Source organism: Prionailurus viverrinus, chromosome C1, assembly GCF_022837055.1.
Source record: "Prionailurus viverrinus isolate Anna chromosome C1, UM_Priviv_1.0, whole genome shotgun sequence".
Classification (NCBI taxonomy): domain Eukaryota; kingdom Metazoa; phylum Chordata; class Mammalia; order Carnivora; family Felidae; genus Prionailurus; species Prionailurus viverrinus.
Genome location: NC_062568.1, coordinates 97,143,268 through 97,154,096, shown reverse-complemented (window position 1 = coordinate 97,154,096; position 10,829 = coordinate 97,143,268).

Below are 10,829 nucleotides of genomic sequence, written 5' to 3'. Positions count from 1 at the left end.
TTACAGCTTCTGCTTCATTATGACTTTTTGGCTCTGATATAGGACACCTGTTTTTGTTTCTTTTTACATTTACCTTGTTTTTCTTATCATCATGTCCCAATTTTTTCTTCAGAGAATCAGCCATGGGAATTGGTTTGGCAATGGACACCTGACTCGACCCCAGCCAACAAGATGGTGAGAGACCCTGGCCAAGGTTTCTGGAAGATGGCGTGTGAATGGAGGAGGACATGAGGTTGGCGTTGCCAACACCATCCTGCCTCTGTGAAGCCCAAGCCCAATGGCAACACAGCAGTAGAGCAAAGGGATAGAAGCTACATCCTGATGGCAGTTTTGGAAACCCGAACCCCAGCTACATGTGAAGCCAGTTTCATGGGCCAGTAACTTTCTTGCTTGCTTGCTTGCTTGCTTAAGTCATTTTGGATCAAGCACTCTGTCAAGCATAACCCCCAAGTCCCAACTGATATAGCCATTGGCCCTGGATTTCCACCCAGCCAACCCCACTCCTCGCCATGACCTTGCCGTTCTGGTTTCCTGATTGGCCTGGTTAGGAAGGGCGTGCTCAGGAAGGACTGGTTTAATGTGGTATGTAGGGCTATTCTTCTCAGAGCCAAAGGGAGGGCAGAGGGAGAGGAAACAATTAACTTCTTACGTTTAGAGTCATTAGAGTCCTTGATCTGGCAATTAGCCTAATCATATTTTTTTCCTGTCTTCATTAGGGTCATGAACGTCAAAATATAGGGAATAAGATGCAAAAATCAGTTCCAACTTCATAAATAATGCTTGTGATGCATTTTTGTACACAAATCTAATGGAAATTTAGAAACTGAACGGGTCTGCTTTGTCATTATTCTCTTGTGGGTATGCCAACAGCTTTGAAGTTTTTCAGTATGCCAACTTTAATTTTATAACTGAAAACAACAGAGTAGCTTGGAAGTTCAGGTTTAAGTCATAAACGAAAATGTATCTGGTAAGAAGTGCATTACATTCTATTTCTTTATTATGAGAATATTTAACCCAGTTCTGACTTAGGGGCGCCTGGATGGCTCAGTCGGTTAGGCGTCCGACTCTTGGTTTCGGCTCAGGTCATGATCTCATGGTTCATGAGATAAGAGCCCCGAATCGGGCTGTGTGCTGACAGCACGGAACCTTCCTGGGATCCTCTCCCTCCCTCTGTCTGCCCCTCTCCCGCTTGTGCTTGCATGCACTCTCTCTGTAAAAATAAACTAAAAATACTATAAAAATATTTCCACTATACTACATCATGACGCAGATAGTCTTTTCCCACACCTCTTCCTTCAAGACATCTAACTTACTTCATCAGAAAATAACAAATCTCAGGCTCGGAAGCCATTTCTTTGCCAAGAATTGTACCAGTGAAGTGGTTCATTGTTCCAATTAACATTTACATTTGTTTAGGAAGGGCAAGGACATGACTGTCACATACATGTGACACATCCAACGTTTCACTTCCATTTCACACCTGTGTTGACATCACAAGCAGAGCACAGGTGCAGCCTGAGAAGAATGAGAGCTTGGGCTCCATCCTGAGCCGTGGAATCTACCTACGTGTGACGTTGGCAGATTATGACCTCTGTAAGCCTCTGTTTCTTCACATATAAAGGACTGATCTTATATCTTTATAGGTAATAATACTGACCTCATAGCTTTAATGGGGTAACTAAATAAGGTGTATATGTAAGCATATAATTAATGCTCAGTGTTATTTACCACCTATCACTTAAGGTAACAAATAATAATGCCCTTCACAATCAAAACAATCACAACTCACGAATGTCCATTTCCTACCAGTTGTCAACACTGCCGTAAATCTTCCATAGTTATGAAATAGAATCTACCTTTTTTCATAATTTGAAATGTTACCGCCCTCTTAACACTACGGAAACATCTCGTTCTGCTACTAACAGGCTATATGACCCGGGACAAGCAGGTAAGCAACGTGAGTTTTGCTTCTGTATTTGCAAAATGCCCAGATTGGGCTGTCGTAGATGAATGTTAGGGTCCCCCCTAGCTCTACCATTCTTCTCTGCGCATCTCAGAATTCAGTTCTGTGGCCACGTGATGCATGTGAATCATCATGGGATAATTACATCCTGATTTCAAACGAGCCCATAGTCTGCTCAGGAGAAAAACTGCTGCCATCTAGTCTCCCCAACGAACATCAGCCTCAGGATAAAAGGAAAGAGAGCACAAAAGGATGTAAGAGTATGGCAATTCACAGGCTCAGAGTTTCCATTTTGGAAATGTCTAAAACTTATTTCTCAAAATTTGAGGACGAATTTTGTGATGCAGGGGTAGTGAGAGAAAAGTGTGCCACGGGGCATGATGGATGCTTATCCCCTGGGCTTACAGTCTACTGTTCCACAAAGCTCCAAACACAAGTTGCCTTAGTTATTGGAAATGCTAATGATTGGTATACTTCTATTTTTCTGCAACTGCAGAACAGAACTGCCTAATTAACCATTCCTTTGGTATTTACTTTGAAGCCAACTGTGCATTTCTTGGCCTCTTCACATACAATTGATGCCAGCTCCCACGCAATTCCACAGAATTCTTGTACAGTTCTCACTTGCTCTGCCCCATCTTTTTTGCTTAGCCTCCCCTCTACTACCTGACAAATGGTGCACGTTCCAGAAATTACGATACCATCAGAAGGTCTCTACACACTCGTGTAAAAGACATTCAGGGAAAGATGCAAAAAAATGCCTTCGCACAGAAGTGGGGAGAAGGGCCTAAATTAAATTTCTAATGGACACAGCAACAGAAGAAAGTGCTCTGTGTGAAGAGCCCAGACTCTCCCTGACAGATGGCATGCAGTGAGTGCATGCTGTTAGCTGGGCAGTGCTCAAGGGCTTGCTCCGTTGCAAATACAGAAACAATAAAACTGTTTATTGATTTTGAAGAGATCCATAATTAAGTACGACATTTTCAAAGATAAAGGTTTACCAAGGCAGAACAGCCAGGATTTAAGGGGTCTTAAAATGGAAGACTATTTAATTGATTCAAATGTCGTTCCTAGGATGGCAACACTCCAAGAACTCCAGCTTGTACGCGTGTGCGTCTGCACGTACGTCTGAGTGCAAGGGTGTGCGCACAAATCATTGGAAGTTTTAAAGTGGCGCGTGGCCATATGAAATTTTCTTGAGGTTGGAAAAGCAAAGGTTGCAACCCTTACATTCGGTTGCCTTGGGCAAGCAAAAAAAAAAAAAAAAAAAATCTGTCAAGACCCAGGTCTTACTGTTAAGGCTGGAGTTGAGAAATGCCCTCCAAATGCCTTCAAGTCAACATTAGCTATGACAGAAGCAAGACTATTATTTAACAGTAGCAGCAAATGTCAAAAACAAACTGTGCCTGGCGTTTTGACAAGACACTACTGAAAGAGAACCACTTTTTCAGCACTTGTGTAACCGTGGGGGAGAACGCGACAATTAATATCCTGAGGTCTGGTAATAGGATTTCCAGGCTGCTTGGTGCTTTCCTTCTGATGCACATAAGAGGACTAGCAAGTGGCGGACAGGGGCAAAAAGAATCCAAAACGATGAGGCCTGGAGGAAAGGACTGATACATCAAGAAATCAGGTACCTGTATGGCTAATTAAAATGTAACTCCTTCTTCGGGAAACTACAGTCTCACAGCGGTGACACTGTAAAGTATGAGGACAGAGCCATCATCCCTAGGCAAAAATAAGATGCTGACAAAACCTATCTCTTATTTCCCACATCCTTCCTTCCCTCTGGTGTCCTCACGCCATCCTGTGGCACCTCGTCTGAGCTTCCGTCCCTGGAAGACGTTCCCAGCCTAACCTGGCCAGACCTCCAACCCAACACTCAGTATAGTAACAACTAGCCACTCTTCTGCCCCACTTTTCTGCCTGGGGCCTGTAAGCAACCTGCTGAGTGAAGCTCTGGGTGGTGGGCGGTGGGTGGGCATAGTGGATTTGGGCATTACGTATCCTTTCATTTTGACAGAAACATTAGGAGAGTATCTAAATGCAAAGGAAGCACTAATGTGTTGGCTCAGTACCTGTACTTTGAAGTGGGAACCGAGGAAAAAGGAACATTTATGTAACCGAATGCCTGTTTACATATTATTGCATTTGATGTTACCAGGCCCCAAAGGAAAATGGTAGTGTACCTCCATCTCAGAGATGAGAAGATGGAAGTTTAGAAAGCTTGGGGGACTCGCCCAGGGTCCCGGTCAATAAGGAACTCATGCAGCGTTCAAGCCTGGGTTTGCCGGATTCCCAGGGCTGGCTGTTTCCCTGATTCACCCTGCCAAACCTCAGGATCACACCTTGATCAGCCTCAGAACATCCTTTTTCAAAAAAGTCTGACAGTTATGGTGATTTATAAATAAAGGGGATGCTGTGAACAGTGGGAGACAGTGTAGTCGCGATGTGTAAGCCTCAGGATATGATTTCCACAGGCAGCTGTGGACCCTTCCCAAGAAGCTATGCCCTGCTTGCAGGCTTTACAGGGGTCATTTAAACCCCAAAAGAGAAGTGTGTCCCCATGTTTCATGTCCCACCTTCCATCATTTCCTCTGTCGTCCTCACTACTTCCAGACTGGACTTTGGATTCTTCAGAGCAGAGTCATCTGTCTGTCCATGTTGTTTTCTTGTCCATCCCATGCCAAGGAGAAATGCCCTCCCCTCCTTGAGCTGAGTTTGACCCTTCTTTCACACCTCACCCCTACACGTGTCCCCACCCTTCAGACCAGTGGGGTTAATATCATGTCCTTTCCTGACCAGTGGGTTAATATCATGTCCTTATTCTCACAGAAGGTATCATCTATACAACCCATCTGCACAGATCCCCCAACACCAGTTCTCCGGTATTATGGGGCACATCAAAAACGATACCACCAAGCATAATAATTCACACAGACTTCTCCCAGCCTGAACTTTTTAGAAGGTCAGAAGTCAAAACCTGTTTAAAAAAATTTATCTCCTTTCCATTCTGTCAGATTTCCACATGGGATGGTGCCTGTGGAGGCCACGGTAGAACATCTATTATCAAGAGAGGCTCAAGGCCCATGTCTAAAGCATTCATGGAGGGCAGAAGCCGTGAGGTTCTCTAAGAATGCTTACTCTGGCTTTCTAAAATAACCCAGGTTCCAGGGTGGAGTGGCATATTAAACATAAGGTATGTCTGTGAAGTGGAGGGTGCATCTGAGTTAGCCACGCCCACCGCGCCAAGCCACTCACTCTAAGGGATGGCCTTAGAAATCTGTTGGAAATACACATGGAAACCACTTGCAGGGACCGGCAGGGACAGCACGGTGTGGTGATGAGAGGAACCCTTGGTCGCTAGAGCCAAGTCAGACCAGAGTTTGAAACCCTGTTCTGCCTTTCAGAAAAACATGGACAATGAGGTGCCTGGGTGGCTCAGTCGGTTAAGTGTCCCAACTCCTGATTTTGGCTCAGGTCATGGTCTCTCTCACAGGTTTGTGAGTTCAAGGCTCGCGTCGGTCTCTGTGCTGTCAGCACAGAGCCTGCTTGGGATTCTCTGTCTCTCTCTCTCTCTGCCTGTTCTCAAAAATAAATCAAAAAAAAAAAAAAAAAAGGAAAGAAAAACCTAGACATTGGAAGCTATGAAACAGTCCATATCTGGAGGGGTATGGTGGGGATGTTCATAGGAGGCACAAAGCAAAAGCCTGATTCATTTCCTCCCCCTCACTTCTTCTCTTAGATGGTAGGAAAAGGCAAAAGTGAGCCCCTTCCTTCTTTCCCACCATTCTAGAACTTGGATACTAAGTGTTTATGCTACGTGTCTTAAAGACTATAATTTTAATTTGACCACCAAAAAGTATTTTATTTTCTCATAGTCGTGTTCACTATGAATCACTTAGGAGGGAAAATATGCTAGCGGGCAGAAAGTGCTACAGAATGCCTTACGCCAACCGTGGCCGACAGTACCACTGATCATTGGTATCTCGTTGTCCTGTCCCCCAGGGAGAGGGATTACACATCCCAGCCCCTTTACAGTTAGTTGGAGCCAGAACCAGAACTAATACTATCAAACATTTAAGGGTCGCTGATTTATTCTTTCTGGAAGAAAAGCTGAACCTGACTCAACCTTATTATGAATTTTACATACATTCTGGAAAGATCTGCTTTGATGTATACTGACCCGCTTTCTCTTAGACAGGCATGACACTGACACACACTAGGTCTGAGGCACAGGAAATTCCACAAAGATTTGTCTTTACAAACATCTTTAAGCTTCATCTTCGAATTGTCAGGCCACGGGCTCCCTGGGCCAATGCACAGACTACGCGCAGCAGCCGTATCCAGCTGATCCTAAAATGATGGGGTAGCACTTTGTCTTTCTGTAACGTCCTGCTGGAAAATCTCAGGCTTTTGTAAACGCAGAAAGGACTGTTTCAAAACAGAACTGCCACTGTCATACTTTGGTTGGGTAGACATTCCCAGAAGGTCTAGGAGTGACATGTGATGACTATAAAGGGAATAGAAATGAGTTTCATTCAGTGGCAGAAATTCCCAGGGAATGCATTTTAGAAACTTTTCTTCTAAAGCAAACAGATTCAGCACTTGGGTTCTTTCTTTCCTTTGTCTACTCAATTGCTCATCACAATGAATTGGTCCGTGATCATTCTGTACAAGTTTCCTCAAAAAGTGTTTCTAAAGAAGAGACAGATCTTGCAAACGCAACAATCTTACGGAAACAGTAGTGCTGAGTGAATTTGTTTTCTGAACGGTAATAAAAAAGGGTTCTTTTTCAATGGCAGTATATTTCCTACGTGCTCATTCCTACTAACGCCCACCTTTGGGGAAGCTACAGGAAGATTAGCAGTTGCAAATCCTGCCACAAAAAAGCAGAAGACAAGGGTGCAGTCACACTAGAGCACAGTTCTGATGTGGAATCAAAACTGCCCCTTGTTCATGAAATCCTCACACAGACCACAGCCGGGGAAACGGTGAAAGGGAAAAATTGCCCATATATGGCAATCAGTTTTGACACGAGACTCATCAATAGCCCATTCTTTCCCAGGCACATCATTATCTATCTGATCTGCCAAATCTGATACTTAACAACATTGTCTTCGGAACAGTTGACATACCCTGGAAAAGTCTGTCTTGTAAATCACAAAGAAAGATGACAGGTTTCACAGATTTCATCAGTGGTAAAGAGAAGGGAGGCATAAAGGAACAGACACTAGGATACTCATACTCTCTGGCACAATGAACCCTATGAACTGAATGTATGTCGAAAGGGAAAATACTCTCCGTACCTCAATTTTTATTGAGGCCAAACAAGAAACCACTGACTTAACCTATTTATCTCAGCTCCTAACTAAATTGAGTTTTCGGCCTGTAAAGACAAATGAACAGGCAGATGGCATGATCTCACGGTATAAAAAGGAAGTGGAGAAAGCTGAATCAGGGCAGCAGACCCCTGAAGCCACAGCTTCTCCCTCCTACCCCCAATCCATAGAAATAACAACAAAAATTAAAAAGAAAAGGAATCCATAACTATATTGTCAAGTAAGACCGTATCCTTCGTGGACCAAACACTACAAGGAACTCCTGGAAGTGAGAAAACAATCCAGAGCAGAGAGATGGAGAGAAACCACAGTTCCGAATATGAAAGGAGGGGACTTACTATAAACACGAAATCAGAGATTCTAAGCTCAGAGGTGGCTGATGCTCTGAGACGGAAACACCAAGAGTAACTGACCTGATGCATTCAAGCAGGCTATTGTGGAAGCAGCCACCTGGCCAACTACATGTCTACTCGCCCACCTTGGACGGGGCAGAGAAAACACATTATCTGCCCCCAGGTGAAAGTGGTAGGAGTGGAGAGGCATGGCAGTCCACCCAAGCCAAACAAGGGAGCACTCACATCCAGACACAGGCTGGCGATACAGGCTCATCCTGCCTTCCCCTGCAATGGCTCTGTAGAAGAGTTTAGAACTTTAAAAAAAAAAAAAAATTTAATGCTTATTTATTTCTGAGAGACAGAGACAGCACGTGAGTGGGGGAAGGGCAGCGAGAGAGGGAGGTACAGAATCTGAAGCAGGCTCCAGGCCCTGAGCTGTCAGCACAGAGTCTGACGTGGGGCGCAAACGCACGAACTGTGAGATCATGACCAGAGCCGAAGTCGGATGCTTAACCAACTGCATCACCCAGGTGCCCTGAGTTTAGAACTTTAAAAGAATAATTACTAGCCTCAAAAAATACAAGAAAAATATAAGAATAGCAACGCATTTCCACATACATACATACATAGCTTTGAAATTAAAACTGTGACCACTGAAAGTAAAAGCCTAGTGATGGCTGAACGCTGAATGATACAGCTGAAGAGCAACTCACTGAGCTAGAAGATCCAGTTAATTCTTCTAGAGTGTAGCACAGCAGAGAAAAGCTAAAGGATACACAGAAAACAGAAACAAAAGGTCAAAGATCTCTTAAATGGAGGAATTTGAGAAGAATAGAGAACAAAAGAATAATAAGAGCAAAGACAAAAAGAAAAAATAGCCCAGAATTAAAGAGGAGATGTCTCTGATTGAACAGGATTAATAGAAAAAGACCTACTCCTCTACATCAGAATATGTAGGATGATGAAAAAAAAAAAAAACCTAAAAATAAATCAATAAAAGAAGGGAGAAAGGACTCTAATTAAAATCCCAATACAATCAAGGCAGCTGGATAAGTATTTCATTCACATGGTCAGGAGGACTACAGATCAGATCTTTCTTTCCACCTGACCTCTGAGATTTTTCCAGGTAACACCAACACCACTGTTAACAGCTGGTCACCCAGGCCTTGGGTCTCCACTCCGCTGCTGTGCTTCTCCACCCACTTCAGGGAACTATGTGAACAAAGTTGTTTACATCGCACCTTGGACCTCAAGAGTTGGAAATGTTCCACTAAACTGCTGACTACAAACTCTATTTGTAGAAGCCTATGACCTTCTTAGAAAAAATGTTTTTTACCTCAAGATGTGCAGTCCTTGTAGCTTACCTGATTCTTTCACACTGTCAGGTCAGCACTGCTGGTTCAACTTCCTTCTCCAATTTGCCTGGGTCCCAAGCAAGACTCCTGATCTTTGTTAGGAGCCTCCATTAATTTCTCACATGGCCGTTATGCCACGTCTTCCAACAAATTCCTAACTAGAATCAATCTCTGCCATCACAACTGCCCTAACTGCTGGGCTACTGAGCCCCCAGACACGGCATAACCAAGTTGACTGTTGGCTCCATGTCAAGTGTCTCATCTGGGGCCTCACTTGAGTCCTTGATGGACTCAAAATCGTCTAGAAATTCTTTCTTCATCTCTGGTCAGTCCCTGTGTCCATTCTTCATAGAGGCTGTCCAAACCTCCACCATCTTTCAAAGTCCTCTAGCTCACCTCAGCTCCCCTCGCTCATAATAAATGGCTTAGTATATGATCAGGCATTTCCCAAATATCTTTTGAGAGCTATTAGTATACAATGAAATATTTTAAATGTGAAGATACAATAGGTTAAGAAAAGCATTTTTCAGGGCGCTGGGGTGGCTCAGTCAGTTGAGCGTCTGGCTTTGGCTCAGGTCATGATCTCGCGGTTTGTGAGTTCGAGCCCCGCGTCAGGCTCTGTACTGACAGCTCAGAGCCTGGAGCCTGCTTTGGATTCTGTGTCCCCCCATCTCTCTGCTCCTCCCTGACTCATGCTCTGTCTCTCTGTGTCTCAGAAATAAACATTAAAAAACAAAAAAAGAAAAGCACTTTTCAACATAAACCATACATCTCCTTTATCTCTAAGGTTGGTTATTCCTTCCAACTGCACTTCATACTACCAGCTCTCCTGTCTGGAATTGCCTTCTGCTCTGGCTTGAACCACATCACTCTTCTCTTTCTCCTCCCACTTCTGACAGCACCCTCCCCCCCTCCTCCAACCCCTCTGCTAACATGCCAGCATGCCTCAGATCTGTCTCCCTTCACGGTAACATGCTCCCTAGGGGATCACACCCATGCCCACAGCTTCAAGGACCATGGACATATGCCAACAATGACCTCCCCCATTTACATCCGATAACCCAGACTCAACTATCTGACTGCTTATGACGCATCTTTACCAGACGTCCCTGACATACCTGGACCTCAACTTATCAAACTAGACTCACTAACTTTACTCACTCATCTGCTTCCCTATATTCCTCTTTGGTTTACAGAAATGCCTCCACCTAGTTTTCCAAAGAATAAACATTAAGTCACACTTCCTCTTCCTTCACCTCCACGCTCTCGTCATCAAGTTCAGATGACCTAGTCCAAAATGTATGCCAATGTTTCCCTTGCTCTTTGTTCCCCAAGTTACAATATCTCTCTGACCTCAAACATGCTCTTCATCTCACACGAATCCACACCAATGAGTGGCAATCTGGGCTGCACATTAAAACTGCCTGCAGAATTTATGAAGATCCTAAAGTGCGGGGCATACCACAGACCAATGATTTTAGAGTCTCCAAAGGTGGAAGCCAGGCATTAGCATTCTTTACAAATTTCTGTATAATTCCAATAGGCAGCCAGATTTAAAATGTTTCCAGAATTGAAGATGTTGAGCACACAGATTCAAAGTGCATAAACAATGAGTTAAAAGTCTTCAGCATGATGGGAGCAGTGGGAAACCAGGAACCTAGAATTCTAAGGCCTGATAAGATGTTCTGGGAGAAAAGAGCAGACTCTTCCAGATGCACAAAGCTAGGACTCTGCTACACACAGACCATCACTGGAAGAACTACCTTCTGAAGAATACACAGTTTGATTCTTCAACAACGTGGGTTTGAGCTGCACGGGTCCACCTACAAGTGCA